The sequence below is a fragment of the Vipera ursinii genome (genome assembly GCF_947247035.1).
Source record: "Vipera ursinii genome assembly, chromosome: 3".
Classification (NCBI taxonomy): domain Eukaryota; kingdom Metazoa; phylum Chordata; class Lepidosauria; order Squamata; family Viperidae; genus Vipera; species Vipera ursinii.
Genome location: NC_139516.1, coordinates 177,849,548 through 177,867,689, shown reverse-complemented (window position 1 = coordinate 177,867,689; position 18,142 = coordinate 177,849,548). Strand labels below are relative to the sequence as shown.

The window sequence follows — 18,142 nt, the reverse complement described above, 5'->3', positions numbered from 1 at the left end:
ATGGAGTTTGAAAATGGACTGGATCCAGCTAGGACAGGGCTTCTCAACCATTGGTACGGGTACCACCTGTGGTACATTGGCACCTGGCAGGTGGTACGCAACCATCCTAGAAAAGTGGTAGCGGGGAAGGGGAATGAGCTGAACCAGCGGCAGCACCGCATAAGCCTGAGTGAGAGACGGCTGGAGCTGCAGGGCTGTCAGGGCTCAGCGGAAGTGCCAGGATCAGCGCCAGGTTCCAGCTGGAGCTCGGCGCTTATCCTGGCACTTCTGAGCCCAGAAGAAGCGCCAATCAGCTGGAATGTTGCAGCATCTCCAGGGTCTTGTGATTTACATTCAGATGCTTGGCAACTGATTCATATTTAAGATGGTCACAGTGTCCCAGGGTCATGTGAAGTGACCAAAACCTGCTGCAACCACCCAGCAGAGGGGCGGGGGAATAAAAACCAAACACTCCCCACCCCCACTGCCAATCCTCAACAGAAATGCTCACAACAATGAAAACCTTGGACAGGAGGAAGATCGCCGCCGGGCGGACAGGCAGGTGTCTTACTCAGTTGTGGCTTGTGGGGCACTTTTTTAGTGCCATTGTAACTTAGAACAGTCACTAAGCAAACTGTTGTAAGTTGAGGACTACCTGTACTTCATCACTTTTTTCCTTTTTTTTTTGGTCATCAAGTTTTTGACACCTTGCTAAGCAACTGGTGGTACTCGGATGTTGCCATATGCTAAAAGTGGTACAATGGGTGAAAAAGTTGAAAAGCCCTGAGCTAGGAGATTGGAATTTTAAACCTTTCTCTTCTGCCTGCTGGTCACCTAATACAGAGTGGTATGCCCCTCCCCCCAGGGCATACATACACAGTGACACAACTTGAAAGAAGAATAGCAATCAACTTATGCTCACACAGAAACATTATTTTGTTACACATAAGATGTATAGACAGCTCTATAGCCATTGTGGTAAAAGGATTTTAAAAAGTTGCAGAAGCTATGTTTTGCATACTTTTTGTACCTTGCTTATATACAAGTTTGACTTTTGTTACCCATAGACTATGTTAGCAATTCAGTATGTGCAAATAAGCTCAAACATTTTTTATATATGACCTCTGCCTTGAGCCTTTAATGAACTTAGATATTTGGTGCTGTTCGTCCTTGTACATTTTTTCTTGGTTATTAAATAATAATATATTGTTTCCCAAAATTGTCCCCTTCAATTGTGACTAGCTACAGCCTTAAAGTTAAAGCCCTTTATTATTAAAAAATATTATTTCATAATATTTCACTTATTTCATAGGGCCATAAATTCAAGACTTAAAGTTTATCTACGTTTAAAAGGCACATATTTCTCATCTATTTGGCATCAAAAACATCTGTTTTCAGAGTATGTAAACACTTCTTAGATTTAATTTAGCAATAATTGCTAATGTTTCCATGCTAAAAATAAGAAAATAACTTTCATAAATGAACTAAAGTCCATAATTGACACACAGGGGTATTTATTCATGTTAAAATATCTTACACCTGCGATTTATATTTTTTTAAAACTGAACTTCAGTCTAAATTTATATAGGTGACTTTTTCCTAGCCTTTTGTTCTTACACCATACTTTGAATTGCAGTGAGGGTAATCTACATACAGATTGCCTGCTGGGCTAGAAACCATATGAGTCACTTTCAGGGCTGCATCCCCACATGATTACGACTATTCTCTTAAACTAAAAGCATGCACGCAACATAGAACAGATGGTTAGCACACTTAGTTCCAACAGCAATAATCACCTATTGAAAGATTAAAAGTGTAGATATAAAAAACCCCTTAAACAATCTGCTATGAAGATTAAATATTGTTTTATGGCATATTTGCTTTCTCTTCAAAATAAAAATCAAAACTTTATACATTCCTTTTTGAAGGTGAAAATTAAACTGACCAGGGTTTCTTATGTATCAGTTTAGCCTTCAGAACTAAAGATATCAAGAAAATTTGGAAACTAGCGAGCAATAGTTGCTGCTCTTATCATGAGCTGCCCTTATTTAACCTGGAAAACTTTTAAATTCACTTACAGGACATTTTGATTCAACTGGGGCAGTATAATCTTAGCCCCAAGGTGGGCCGGCAATCAAAATTAAGAAAATAAAGTAAGGTACAATTTACATTTGTAGGAAGATCTCTTTGAATAAACTCTATTGCCAATAGTGTTTCTTCCTCCATTTATCTCCCTCCCCACAAATGGAATATGACACGGCCATGACAACAACAGAACTTGAGATCTATTAGATATAATGATGTATAGCTTTAGAATATTAATGTATTGAGTGTTGCATAGTGCACTGTATATATCTTTGAGCAGTGCATATATCTTTGAGTTAATGAGATATGGACAATGGTATATGATTCAAGGAAAGTGGAAATAAAAAGGTTGTGAAAAGAATTATGTATTAAAGGCCTGTTGAACTGCATGGAGTTATAGTAATGGGAGGAGTGAAAAAGGATACTCGGTGGAATGATGATGTGAAAGAGGTTATGGATGAGAATGATGCATTCTAAAATGATTGCTGTAAGGAATGTTGGGAGAAAGATAGTGTAGAAAGAAAATGATAGCTGCAGAGAATGCTGTCAAAGAGAGAAAGAAATGGTTAAGAATAAAAGCGACAAAGAAAAGAGTGAGTTCAATAGATTTTTTTTTCAACAACAACAACAATAATAATAAAAATTTAAAAAGTTGGAAGGGATCTTGGAGGTCATCAAGTCCAACCCCCTGCTCAAGCAGGAAACCATATACCATTTCAGTTAAATGGCTGTCCAGTCTCTTCTTAAAAACTTCCAGTGTTGGAGCGTTCACAGCTTCTGGAGGCAGGTTGTTCCACTGATTAATTTTCTGTCAGAATATTTCTCCTTAGTCCTAGGTTGTTGCTTCTCTCTTTGGTTAGTTTCCATCTGTTGCTTCTTGTCCTGCCTTCAGGCGCTTTGGAGAATAGCCTGACTCTCTCTTCTTTGTGGCAGCCCCTGATATACTGGAACACTGCTATCATGTCACCCCTCGTCCTTCTCTTCATTAAACTAAACATACCCAATTCAAACAACTGTTCCTTATATGTTTTAGCCTCCAGTCCCCTGATCATCTTTGTTGCTCTTCTCTGTACTCTTTCTAGAGTCTCAGCATCTTTTTTACATCGTGGTGCCAAAACTGGATGCAGTATTCCAAGTGTGGCCTTACCAATAGCATTGTAAAGTGCCATTAACACTTCACGTGATCTTAATTCTATCCCTCTGTTAATACAGCCTATCACTGTGTTGTTGTTTTTTGGCAGCTGCAGCACACTGCTGGCTTATATTTAAGTGATTATTCACTAGGACCCCAAGATTCCCCTCACAGTTTCTACTATTGATAAAGGTACCACCTATACTATACCTGTGCATTTAGTTTTTCTTGCCTAAATATAGAACTTTACTTTTTTCACCATTGAATTTCATTTTGTTAGATAGTGCCCAATGTTCAAGTCTGTAAATATCCTTCTGTATCTTAAGCCTATCTTCTGGAGTGTTGGCTATTCCTACCAGCTTGGTGTCGTCTGCAAATATGATGAGTTCCCCATCTATCTCCTCATCCAAATCATTGATGAAGATGTTGAAGAGCATTTGGCCCAGAACAGAGCCCTGGGGCATCCCACTACACACTTTCCTCCATGTAGATGTAGTTCTATTGAGGACCACACGCTGAGTACAGCTACAAATCCATCTGGTGGTGATGCTGTCTAACCCACATTTTTCTATCTTATCAAGGAGTAGGTTGTGGTCTACTTTATCAAATGCTTTACTGGAGTCCAAATAAATTATATCCACAGCATTCTTCTGGTCCACTAATTTTGTCACCTGGTCAAAGAATGCAATAAGATTTGTCTGGCATGATCTGTTTTTGACAAACCCATGTTGGCTTTTGGTAATGACTTTGTTTGCCTCTAGGGGTTCATTGATTTGTTGCTTGATTATCTTTTCCAAGATCTTCCCCCCAAGGTTCCTGTGGTTTGAACACCTTCTATCATTTCATCTCTGCTAGTGAGATGATTATTTAGCCTTTTTCATCCTTTTAGAAGTGGATGAAGAGGACCAACAAGGGGCCTCCAGCAGGGGATAAATTCAAAGTGTATTTGGAGTGAAACTGAAGCGTGGAAAAGTTAGGAATACTTTAGAGATTTGAATATTGTAGGAAAGATGGTAATATGTCAAAGGTTACAAATTTGAGTTTATATAAAATATTATTAAAAGAATTAATAAATTCTCTGAGGATAGCAATAGCACTTAGACCTACTGTATATACCACTCCATAGTGCTTTAAATCACTTTATAGGAAAAACAATAAATATCAATAGGACTTAAACTTATATACTGCTTCTAAGCGGTTTACAGAGTCAGCATATTGCCCCCAACAATCTGGGTCCTCATTTTACCGACCTGGTGAAATGGAATGGAAGGCTGAATCAACCTTGAGCCATTCAGAATCGAATTCCTGGAGTGAGTAGTGAGTTAGCCTGCAGTACTGCATTCTAACCACTGCACCACCACAGCTCAGGAATGTGAGTTGTAGGAATGGAATGTGTAACTGAAAAAATGTTAAAATATTGATTTGAAGTATTGATTGAACGGTTGATGTTGTATGGGAAGATTTCATCTGTGTATGATGATTGGAATAATGGAAAAGGTATTACCTGGAAAAAGTATTAAGATTGAATACAAAACTATGAGGGTTTAGTTTGTTAAGCATGACTGGGAAACTAATTGGCAACTATCTCCTTCTTTCCTTCCTTCCTTCTTTCCCATTTTTGCATTTGAACTTTGACTGAATGGCTTTTGCCTTGACAACATCAGAGCATACCTTATTGCCAGACTTTTAAAACCCAAATGAGTCATTTTTGTGCTTGTTCTCTTTCTTCCCCACCAGGCTCTTGTCTTTACTGAGTCCCTCTTAAGGATGGCTATGATGTTTCCATTGGGACCTTAGAGTGAGGATTCTCTGTGGATCAGGGAACTCTGTCTTCCTTCACGGAGCAATAGTGAAGCCTCTCAGCCTTGCAGGAGCAAAGGTCTGCACTCCCCCCCGATCATTTTTGATATAAAATTTATTGTAAGTTTGCTGATTTAAAGAAAGTGTATGATTAAATGAGTAGGACTGAACAGAGGCATCCTTTTGCAAGCATGGAGTTGAAAGAGGGTTGCAGAATGTGCTAAGGATGATAAATGGTGGAATTTAAACATGAGTTAAATGGAATATTTAGCAAATGTTTCACTACTGGGGATGGAATAAAGTAAGGTAATTTCTTTGATTGATTGATGTATTTAGATATCTGTTTGGTGACATTAGAAGTGTTTGTTTGGGACATGAATGTTTATGAATGTTTGTATGCAGATAATGCCCTGTGGTCTATGGTGTTTCTCAATCATCCAGGTTGTGGTTGTCCCAAAAGTGTTTTTTTCAAAAGGCAACTGGAATCTCTTTGGGGGTTTTTTATTGAAAATATTTCACTTCTCATCCAAGAAACTTACAGTTCTGAACTGAAGAAGCTTCTTGGATGAGAAGCAAAATCTTTTCAAAGAATAAAACAAGAAAATCCAGTTGCCTTTTGGGAAAACCACCCTTGGGATAATACTCTGTTGCTGATGGAACTGGAATAATTTGCAATACATGTTAGATAAATTGTATGGTGCAGCAAGGAGTATGGATCTGAACATTAATGTATCGAAGATAAAGATCTGTTGGAGAAGGAAAATGAAGCAAACCATTGAAAGTTGTACATTCATGACAAAAATCAAGAGCAAGTACATGCATTTGTGTACTTTAACAAAAAAGTTAACAATGTTTTTAAGTAATAATTTTTATTGAAGTATAAAAAATATAGTGATAAAAATTAATACAAACTAAGCAAAATACACAAAAGAGCAAAAAGTGCAGATATAAAACAGTTTTATATTTTCTTATGTCATACCCTTTTTTTGGTTTTCTACATTTTACTCCTCTTCTGTGTTTTTACAGTATTTTTACAGTGTTGAATAAAACGCTTTTTTAAAAAAAATGGAAGGAAAATTGGTCACACCTGACTTCCTCCCTGTCTCCATCTTGATGTCATACTTTGCTTGATATTAATTAGTACATCTTTGAAAATGCCATTTTATTTCCTCCCATACAATTAAAATTGTAATGTTTTGCACTAAGGACTGTTCCTCCTTGGAAAGAAAGAGTATGCAGATTCAGGGTTGTTATATACACATATGCACCAACATACAAAGACATGCACAATACATACATGCATGCATTGATACATGCATACATAAGCTGTTGCAAAAGACAAAACATTTAGAATGAAGCAATGGAAAGTTTCTCACTGCATGTTCTATACATATAAGCTGCTTGAACTGAACTGATCTCACTGTCCTTGAACCCAAAAGTTCTCTGGATATTCCAAATATCCTTTATTTCAATATTATATTTTGATATATTATATATTCATTATTCTGACAGCCTTATTTTTGTAGAAAAATGTCATTATTTTAACTGCTCTTGTTAACTGCTAGCAATTACTTCAAATTACCTAGAGTTCTATCAATAGATTGTAATCTTCTTTCTTCACATTACTAGTTTAGAAAAGCAGCTTAATATATTATCCCATGGATTTAGTTATGCTTTATCATGGTCTCCTGTCCCAGATGATGAAATGCAAGAATTGATTGTAAACCTTGTAATAAGAAAGGTCCTCCAACTGCATTTATTGGGACCAATCTTGTGAATCCTTTTTATCTACAAGCTCTGCATCTGCAAAGTTATTTCAGAATTAGGGTTATTTAAAGTACAGAAACAACCAAGCTCAGAGAGCACCATAAGGTAAAGGTAAAGGTTCCCCCGCACATGCATGCTAGTCGTTTCCGACTCTAGGAGCCGGTGCTCATCTCCGTTTCAAAGCCGAAGAGCCAGCACTTGTCCGAGGACGTCTCCGTGGTCATGTGGCCGGCATGACTAGATGCCAAAGGTGCACGGAACACTGTTACCTTCCCACCGGAGTGGTCCCTATTTTTCTACTTGCCTTTTTACGTGCTTTTGAACTGCTAGGTTGGCAGAAGCTGGGACGAGTAACAGGCGCTCACTCTGCTACGTGGCACTCGGGATTCGACCCGCCAAACTGCCGACCTTCTGATCGACAAGCTCAGCGTCCTAACCCACTGAGCCACCGTGTCCCTAGAGAGCACCAAGGACCCCTCAAAATTGAGAATTGTCCTTCTGAATATGAGAGGAAGTCTTATCAAATTTGAGACAGCTAATTCTTTCATTGGTTGGGTCTGTAGACGTGCAAACAAAATCTCAAATCCCTGGAATACTGCCAAGTCTTTTTACATCCAAACATTTCTAAGTATTAAAAGTATTCTGCTCCATAGTGGTGCAGCTGAGAGCAGCTTTGAGTGGGCAAAGGAATTAAAATGTAGGAAACCATCACTTCTGACTTAAAAAGTGCTTCTTAGATTAGAATAGATGATTTTTCTTTCTGAAGGCTGCCTTTTGTCTTTAAGATGATGGATGCTAGCTTAATAAAGCTGATCGATTAGATTTTTGGTGTCATCCAAAAACATAATGAGGTTTAGTTAATGACATCAGTTGACTAATAGTTCTCTCTTGAAAGGTCATGGGGTGGAGCTAACGTCTTGGCAAATACTTTAAGCTTAGAACTTTCTGAAATAATTATATCTAGACCTTTTTATTGTAGTTTTTATCTCTGTATAATTTTATACTTATGCATCTCAAAATATTTGTTGTTCTATTCATATATTTATGTGTAGTACTAAATATTATATCTTAGATTTATGAGTCCCAGGCAGACTCCTATTCAAAGATTAAACTAAAAAGTTAATACTTAGAATATTCAATGACAAAATGAATATAAAATACAACAATATGTGAAAGTAGGCAGTATAGATCAAATAATGGAGATGTGATACCAAGCCCACCTTCATAAGAATACCATTCTATTCATCATAACAGAAAAAAACCCTTCTGTTCTCACTAACCTAATTTCAGAAGGAAAAGATAGAAAGGCTTTGGAGAATGACCAGACCATTATAGGGAAAAGATCATATATATTATACAAGTTTTTACATGGTTGTGTTGTGTGCCATGTGGGTCTTAAACCTATCCTTTTGTATTGTACTCCACTGGACACTGGTAATAAATAAAATGGTTGTAGAATTGGTGAGATATATTCTATAGAGATGACCCATTTAGTCTATCTGCTATATTTAGAACAAGTGAAAAAATTTAAATCAGGTTTTCACGTTAGCCCCAAAATATGTTTGACAGTAACTGCCCTACTGTATCTCTAAAGCAGAGCAAATTCACTGAATTCAGGCATAATAATGTTTAGAGTACACAAACTTAAATGTAACAAGTTAATAGTGACTGAAAATAAATTCCACTTACATGTAGTCCTGAATCTACAGCCATTCATTTAACAATGGCTCAAAGTTACAGCGGTCTCAGAAAAAGTGACATGACCCAACCTCAATAACACAACTGTCACACTACCTTCACAGTCATGTGATTACAACTCAAGTACTTGGCAACCAGTACACATTTGTGACTGTTACAGCGTCTTGCAGTCACATGATCATAATTATCTTCCCAGCTGGCTTCCAACAAAGAAGTCAGATTCACTTAACTACTGTTTGATTCACTTAACAACCTTATGAATTGCTTAACATCCACCATAAAATGGTTATAAAATCAGGTCTGGTCATGTGATGACTTAATTAACAACCTTATTGCTTACAATCAGAATTCCAGTCCAAGTTCTGGTTCTTAATCAAGGACTACCTATATTTCAGAAGGATTGTTTAAAATATCTTAACATGTCAATGCTTCGTTTTATAGAACCTAAAATGCAATTTCATATATTAGAGTTTTTCCTGTATTTGTAATACAGATACACAGTTATATATCATGAGTTAACTATGGATATATTTCTATTAGGAAATTTTGTTGGATGAACATTTCTTCATGTATTTATAGTTGTAGTTTACTTAATAGTTTGTTCTGCAGATATGGAGAGAGTAGGAAAGACTTACAGATGTAATAATCTCCATTAAGTAGCAGCCAAGGATTGCGCCTAGTTTTGAGTTTTGAATCTGAGTTGCATCCAGTGATGTCATTCCTCTAGTGTAGAGCTTCTATACTTTTATCCATAGTCAACTGTGCGACCCAATATTTTGATTATTCTTGAGCAAATCACTTCACAACACTGAAATATTTTGGTACAGAGTAAAATGTTAAAAAGTCATTCTACGTCTACAAGCTATGATAAAGCATTAAGCATAAAGTATTTGCTAACAATAAGGATGCAGAGCCAGTGCTTCATTATCTAGTTAACTCTAAAAGCTTCTCTCGCTAGGAAGCTACTCTAAATTATTATTTATGTATTTCTGTTGCTTGCCTTTTTTATTGAACTCAGCAACCTATCCATATAATGCCACTTTGCTTCAAGAAAAGTCTTTAGACTTCAACTATTTTGTTCTTGTTCTCACTAAATCATGTCTGACTCTTTGTGACCCCATGGATCATAGCTTGCCAGGCCCTCCTATTCTCCACTATCTCCCAGAGTTTGCCCAAATCCATGTTTAACATCAGGGTCTAGACTAGTTTGTTTTAAGTATAACTTTGATGGATTAAGGCAAGGTTCATTTTGTCTCTGCATTTTCTTTTCCACAGGACCTATTGGATGTTGTATGGTCCTTCTGAGGAGGAGGGGAAGGCATAATCTTTTTTTACCACAGTTCTCCTGCAACTGGTACTGTATTGAAGCATGCTGTGTCACTACCTGAAAATAATGTAAGACTAATAGTTTTTAATAGAACTATCCTTCCTGAATTTGTCGAGTTCCCTTTAAAGTAATGTAATCACACAATTATATCATGCCTTTTCTCCCAAGTGAAAGAATATCATTTTTTAAAATCTATTTTAGTTTTAGAGGTGTTCAAACTTCTCCACAAATGGTTTCCCTAATTGGATACTACTATGGTCACGTTGGGAGCGCCAAAGTGCTTCCAGGTTGAAAGGATTAGCCAGTGACATCACAGTTGCCCAGGGACGCCCACTTGGGAGCTCCTTTCATGTTCCCTTTGAGCTGCCCACTAAAATGGTATCCATCTGTCTACTTACATTTGCCTGCTTTCAAATTGCTGGGTCAGCAGGAGTTGGAGTGAATGATGGGGATTCACCCCATCCTGCAGCAGTAACTGGGTCCCAAATGCAAGCCTGCCAATCATCAGCCCAACGTCCTAACTATGTGAGCTACCACGCTCCTTAATAAGGATTACAGTGTTGGCAGTTTATTTTCAGTCCTTTTCCTAATGATCTGAGGCATTGCATTTGCTTTTTTTTACAGCTACCACATAATGAATTGACATGTTCATGAGTGGACTATCCACTATGATCTGAATACCTTTTTCCTGGTTAGACAGATTTGGTGGATGTATCTATGTATATAGTTATTTATTAAAAGTTTACGCTGCTGGGTTCAACTGACTCCCGGTTGTTTATCAAACAATCATATACAATTAGAATAATAAAGCAACAACAAAATAATGCTATAAAATCATAAATTCCATCCAAAGCACTGATTTAAAACCAACTAATCACCCAACCAGTTCCAAATGCCCTGAGGTATATTCAAGGCCTTTCTGAAGGATGTCAGTGTAGGTATAACCAGGGCTTTTTTTCTCATAGAACGCTCAGAACGGAGTTCCGGCACCTCTTTTAGATGGAACCTTATAGGATAGGCAAGGTGGGTTGTATGACATGTGTGAGTTCCGGCACCTTTTTCATTTACAAAAAAAGCACTGGGTATAACTCAAGTCTCTGGTAGGAGACTGTTTATAAGATGGAACAAAGTATAAATAAAGTGTGTGTATATGTGTGTAGGTGGAGGGTAGGAATTGCCACACAGTGTATATTATTAATTACTTAAAACGAACTGAAATGACCAACCTGATTGACTGGTCCCAACCCAAAGATGTAGCTTTGATGTGACATCTTTCTTCGTGCTAGAGGCACATGTCCCACTTCCTTCTTTCCAGGCTTCTTTCCTTCTTCCATTCACTCTAAACTTTCCTTTGGTTGTTTATGGAGATTCTCAATCATCTAGGTCAGGACTGTCCCAAAGGTGCTTTTCCAAAAGGCAATTGGACTTCCTTGTTTTTTTTCTTTGAAAATGTTTCAGCTTCTCATCCAAGAAGCTTCTTCAGTTCAGTTCAGGAAAGTCCAGTTTTCTTTTGGAAAAGCACTTTTGGTTGTTTCTCTGGTTCTTCCCTTGACTGAGGGAAGGCAAGGCAACTTTCCCCAGCTCCAAACTATTGACCACTAAACAAGAACAAATTAAAGCTGAGCACAGGGAAGTCAAGCAGGTTCACCAAGGTGGACTCACTCATTGACCAATAGAAATAGTCAATATTAGGGACTTTCAGACAGGATTTCACTGATTGACAATGACAGTTGATTGACCAATTATGTGCCACCAAGTCATTGTCAACTCTTGGCAGCCATCTAGATAGATATTAATGATATTAATGTTGTTTAACGTGGGCTCATTAATTGCACGGTAAAGCCAAATACTCAAAATTTGCTTACTTCAGCATAGAAGTGCAATGTTTTTATTCAATAAATTAATGACAAAACTTTTACAGAATAACAAGCTATCTAGGACAATTGCAAGTGAGTTATATTATTTAGTTGAGGTGAAAATATGATTCATGAGTTCTGGCAAGTGATTTTTTTTTATTAGATTCACAGACGTTGCTAAATCTTTAACTATGTGTTGCCAACCACAGTGGTTGTGTTCATATATATGTGAAGCAATCAAACAATATTGTGATTCAATGCAGTGGTAGCATTTAATCTTTCCTACTTTGACAATAGGGGACGCGGTGGCTCAGTGGGTTAGGACGCTGAGCTTGTCGATCAGAAGGTCGGCAGTTTGGCGGGTTGAATCCCGAGTGCAGCGTAACAGAGTGAGCGCCTGTTACTCATCCCAGCTTCTGCCAACCTAGCAGTTCGAAAGCACGTAAAAATGCAAGTAGAAAAATATGGACCACTACAGTGGGAAGGTAACAGCATTCCGTGCGCCTTTGGCGTCTAGTCATGCCGGCCACATGACCACGGAGACGTCCTCAGACAACTGCTGGCTCTTTGGCTTTGAAATGGAGATGAGCACCGGCCCCTAGAGTTGGAAACGACTAGCACGCATATGCGGGGGAACCTTTACCTTTACCTTTACTTTGACAATGCAATACTCTAAAATGAAGTGTGTGCATTTTGCAGCCGCAGAAATCCTACTAAGATATTCATATAATAGACAAGCCCTTGTGTTGCAGCCATTTAGACTGCAGGTATCAGTGAAGGTAAGATAGAAGTCATAATGATGGATCAGTTGACAGCTGCAGTTCCTGGGATATATTTCATTTTTATATTTATTTTCTAAAGATTGCTTATTTTTAATCATTGATAAAATGATAGAATTTCTAATTACATATAGGGAAACAAAAGGGAAAAGACAGAAAAGAAAGGGAAAATAAGATTTAGTTATAGGTAATATTTTCATATTTTAGCTTCTCAGGTTGAAAAACTCAATTTCTTTAATCATAGATCCTAAGTAAAGTGACTCCATAAATATCCTGGCCAATGCATCATGGTGGTGACTCACTTGAGGAAGCCACACTGGGTGCATTCTTATAAAGCAGTGTGATGTCAGGAGTACAACCTATCTAGTGCAATATGCCCAAGGTATGGCGTGTAGTATCTACTTCTTGACATTTGGCAGACCAAGTTTAAAATTGGTTTTGAAAGTTTAAAGGACTGAAGGAAGATGTAAACTGCATACACTTTTATGGAAAGGAAAGGCTTTGAACAATTTTATTTTTGGTTCCAATGGAAAACCAGTGCCTATTGAAGATGAGCTCTGAAACTATCGAAAGTACTTTCTACTGAGTAACATTAAATAAAATTGAATTCCTCAATGCATCTAAGTAAAATGTTTATGATTAATGAATCAAAACAGCAAAAATAAAAATTCACTTATTTGTACAGGAGATTTTTTGAATGATTTCTCCCTGCTGATATCTCATCCCCATAACTTTCAGGTACAAGAGCACTATTTCTCATATTTTGCCAAAACACAGTAGAATCGGAGATGAAACACAACAATCACTCTACTGCAGCAATCTTAACCTGCTCCTTCCATTTTTCTTCCACTCTTTCATACTTAATAGGAAACAAAGTGAAATATAACTTCCTTAATTAAAACAGCAGGAGAAATTCTACAGAGACATGCTTTTCACTTTAATTACCTAATCTGGAAATTGACCAATACTTGGGACTTTTTCAGAATTTTGCAATACTCATGTAATTATTGGACATTTATGTACAAGATTTGAAAAATGACAATGAAGATGCTGTACTAGAATACTGGAGTCAATTGTGAGAAGTTTTATTTGAATGGAACAGCATAAGGAAATAACAGGGCTTCAGAATATATTGCGGAGTAAAACAAAAATACTGAAAGAAAGCAATGGTTAATTACATCCATATCAATTCCAAAAAACTACTACATGGATATGTCCATGAAGTTACTCAGAGTTGAGCTTCATTTTGCTTACAATTAAAATAGCTTGATGGATATTATCATGTATTGCTAATACCGGTATGATATGCGAGTGGTGAATATGTTAAGCTTATCAGAAGACGGGAATATCAGTCACAAATTGATATACACATGATGTGATAAGTTGCCATCTTTTGTAGAGTTTAATGGGTATCACACAAATTCACAAAATGTTTTCAGTATTTTTTTATGTTGTTGATTTATGTTGATTCACATTGTATTCATGTTGCTGAAAGATGATGAATTTCAGTTTATGGTAAGTAAACCATTTGAAAGCTGGACAATTTGGTTCAGTGGTCAAGCAGAAAATAATATAAATGGACAAAGTGGTTCTCAGTTGTTACAAATTGTAGCAGATTTAGTAAACTCTTTAAGTATAACAAGAAATGCATTAAAGTAAGATGGAATGCCAGGACTTGAGTGGATACATGCCAACTTCTCTAAGTGAGATGAATCATGCTGCTTGCCTTCCACAGAACATATCTAGCAGAGTACCGAGTCATTACTTTCACTGGATTCCCTGGAGTTTACTTAGGAGTAAGTATTGGCAAGGGAAGTACATAATGTAACTTGGTTTTGGTATATATGTTAAGCTAAAACAAATAGAATCTGAAAGGTCAGTATTTCTTAATCTCTTGGAGTTATCTTGTAGGCAATAAATAATCTTTTGATATAATAGACTATTTTTAATGTTCAGTATAAGATGTTTAAGGAAAATATCATCAGTTCAATCCCACAAGTAAAACTTCTGTTTCAAAATTTATCTAGGAACAAACAGACTCATTAGGCTCAGGATCTCAAACAATAACAAGGTGACTTTACCCTCTTGTCCAGAAAAGTGAGTTCCGTACAAATAGTTCTTAACATTTTGGATAAAGACCTCCAGAGAATCCTATTCTGCTATGAGGAATTTAATTCATATTGGGTAACTTGGCCAATTTAATTTTCTTTAATGGTTCAAAATCCACATTATAACTTAACATCATGCAATGCCATGCCTGTGCATACTGGCATCTCGGGTTAACCAGACTACTCCATCTTTAACGATGGGGGGTGAGGTGTTACCCCCCATTGATAGGGCTCGCAACTTGGGTGTCCTCCTGGATTCACGGCTCAGTTTTGAAGATCACATAGGAGCCGTGACCAGGGGGGCTTTTGCCCAGGTTCGCCTGGTGCGCCAGTTGCAACCCTACCTGGACCGAGATGCCCTATGCACAGTCACTCATGCGCTCGTGACCTCCCATTTAGACTACTGCAACGCTCTCTACATGGGGCTGCCCTTGAGGACCACTCGGGGGCTTCAGCTGGTGCAGAATGCAGCCGCGCGAGTTGTGATGGGGGTTTCCTGATAGTCCCATGTAACACCTCTACTCCACGAGCTGCATTGGCTTCTGGTTGCCCTCTGGGTGAGATTCAAGTTGCTGGTGATGACCTATAAAGCCCTAAATGGCTTGGGTCCGGGATATCTGAGGGAACACCTGCTGCCGGCATCAAGTTCCCTTCGTCCAGTGCGCTTCCACAGGGAGGGCCTTCTCAGGGTGCCGCCGGTAAAAGATTGCCGGTGGATAACACCCAGGGGGAGGGCCTTCTCTGTGGGTGTGCCTGCCCTTTGGAACCAGCTGCCCGTGGAGCTTAGGACTGCCCCTGACCTTCGTTCGTTTCGCCGGGACCTGAAGACCTGGCTCTTCGAGCTTTCTGGCCCAGGCTGAGAGTTTTAATTGGGGTTTTTTATATTTTTTCAGGGATTTAATTTAATCTTTTTAAATTGTTTTTAATTTTTGTATGATGTTTTAAGTACCCTGTAAACCGCCCTGAGTCCTACGGGAAAGGGCGGTATATAAATTCAATAAAATTCAAATTCAAATTCAAATTATTGAACAAACCACAATTGGTTGAGTTCTCATAGGCTAGGCCAGAGGTAGGCAACCTCAGCTCTTTTATGACTTGTGGACTTCAACTCCCAGAATTCCTGAGCCAGCACAGCTGGCTTAGGAATTCTGGGAGTTGAAGTCCACGAGTCATAAAAGAGCCGAGGTTGCCTACCTCTGGGCTAGGCTATTGGTCATGGTTCACAGATTCCAGTGGCTGAGTTTACAAAATATATACAAAATGAAACAAACTACACTGAAAGAGTAATGTGCTATATGAAAACAATGTAAGTATTGTCCAAATCCCTGATCTGTGTTTTGAACACATGGCTTTCCAGTTTCTTGTCTGAAGCCCTGCAGTAAAAAGGAACTTACCACTTCATGAGGCAACCTACTTCACTGGTTGATGGATTCCTATTATAAGAAAATTTCTCCTCATGTCTAATCTGAATATATATCCCTGTAATTTCAGTTTATTAATTCTGGTCCTGCCACCTAGGGTGACAGAGAATGAGTCCATTCTTCTTAGCATTAGGGATGAGCTCAACTAATTATGCCTTCTAATATTGAAGAAAATAAACTACAGTCCATGTGTCAATTTAGTCATTGTGCTAACAACTTGAGACATATTATAAAAGAAAATCTATCTTTGCAACCTATTTTTAAACCTATTCCAAATGTTAACCAAGTGTTCATAAGAAATTCCGAATCTGATTTTAAGCCACATTTCTCATGCCTGTCTGAAAGCTATAAAACTGTCCTTTTATATGCTCCTTTGGAGCAGGAAGAGAAAGAAAGGTTCATTGTTATAACTGATATGAAAAATTAATTCACAGCTGACTGACAAGTCAATTAACAAATCATTTTAAACCAGCAGGTTTCTTTTAACAAGGGCAGAATTGTTCCCATAGAGCTAATGAAGCAATTCAATTTCTCTTTAATTTCCATTAATTAAGTATGTGTAAATGGTTGAAAAAGAACATGTTTGAAATGTTACCTTTAGTGGTTGTGTGTGTGTATCTTATAATTATTGTTAAAGATGGAATATTTAATGGTTTGGTCAAGTATGGCTGAGGGTAAATGATATTATAAGGAATTGTTTGATAGATATTAACATGAGAAAGCTATTTTCCAGAAGTATTGTTCTGATTGGATAAAAAGCTATGAAATCTGTTGATGCAAAGAAGTTTTCAAATTTACACAATTTGCTTAGAAATATAAAATACATAGAATTATTACTGTGTTGAAATGTGTCCTCGAGTTTAAGTAGTGTTCTTTTTCTGCAGAAAAAGATTTCTATCTACCTTGTTCTTAGGCTCTTTGAAAGCTCTTTAAAATTTCTTTTGGTGTGTTTTTTTAGCTTTATTGTTGAAGAATGATGTAAGGTGCTTCAATGTTTTTGTTTGTTGAACATTAATCCTTCATTGTGATGCTTCTTTGGCTTCCTATACTTCCAGCATGGTGTGTACTTATGGAATACAATGGAAGGGCAGGAAGCTTGGGAGAATGAAGAAAATAACCATTAGAAGCAGTGGTGGGATTCAGCCAGTTCGCACCACTTCGGCAGAACCGGTGATATGCAGGTTCTGAGGTTTCGCTGGTAAAAAAATACAGGAAACCAGACGTTGCCTTCAAGCTTTACGTTTTTATTCAGTTAAACAAAAAGATGGGCTCCTCTAAATGAGAGCAGCCCCGAAAGACAAGAAATCCTTGTATTTATTCTTTCTGGTTACATAAGCAACCCATCCAGCAAAGCTGAAACGCATATGATAAAGATTTCACCCAGTAAGTCTGGCATACTGTAGATAAGAGAGCAGAAGTAACAAACATGTTCCCTTTTGGATGTTTCCCTAAAGATATTGTATGTTGTTGGGCGGGCTAGGACATTGGGTGTTTTCCTTGCTGGCCTTTCATGACCCTGCATCCAAGACTTTGCAAGAACCCAAAGACAGTAGGGCCATCTGCACATTCACAATTGATATTTCCTATACTGTCCCCTAATTCCGGGTCAACACTGGTAGTTAATTTTTTGTTGCCCAGACCCAGAATGGACTTCCGGAAGTAGTATCCAAACAGAGAACTGGTTGTTCACATATTTGAATCCCACCTCTAATTAGAAGGTTATATTCAAACATTGGTTACTCCATATTATACAAATCTCATCAAAATGTTTTGCCATCAAGTTGATTTAGCAGGGGGAGAAAATAGTGAAGAAATTTCTATCACGGTTTTTTATTTGGTTCAGAGGCAATAGATATTAAGTCTCTTAAGTTATTTATATGGGTTTATGAATAACATCTTTGGCAATGGATAGTGATTCATTATAGAGTAACAACATACAGATTTTGTTCATGTATCACACTACACCAGACGTGTCAAACTTGCAACATCACGTGACATCGTGCAATGTATCAGAGCTTTTTCCCCATTGCCGGCAATGGGGTGGGTGCGGTTTTGTTGTGATGCTCCAGCCCGTGGGCCGGCAGTTTGACACCTCTGCACTACACCATTGTGCCTTATTTAACATAATGTAATTAATCAGATGAGTTTGTATAACATGGTAATCATAACACATGCTGTTCAAATCACAAT

The 18,142-nt window shown here is 37.7% G+C and overlaps 1 protein-coding gene across 1 annotated transcript in view; it reads right to left on the bottom strand.

Annotated features, from left to right (window-relative positions):
- Window positions 1-452: 452 nt before the first annotated feature.
- Window positions 453-18,142, bottom strand: part of MTFR1 (mitochondrial fission regulator 1) — a 200,036-nt gene continuing 182,346 nt past the window's right edge. Inside the window, exon 10 of the transcript XR_014492324.1 lies at window positions 453-502. The gene's annotated coding sequence lies outside the window, so the exon portion shown is untranslated. The remainder of the gene's footprint in view (window positions 503-18,142) is intronic.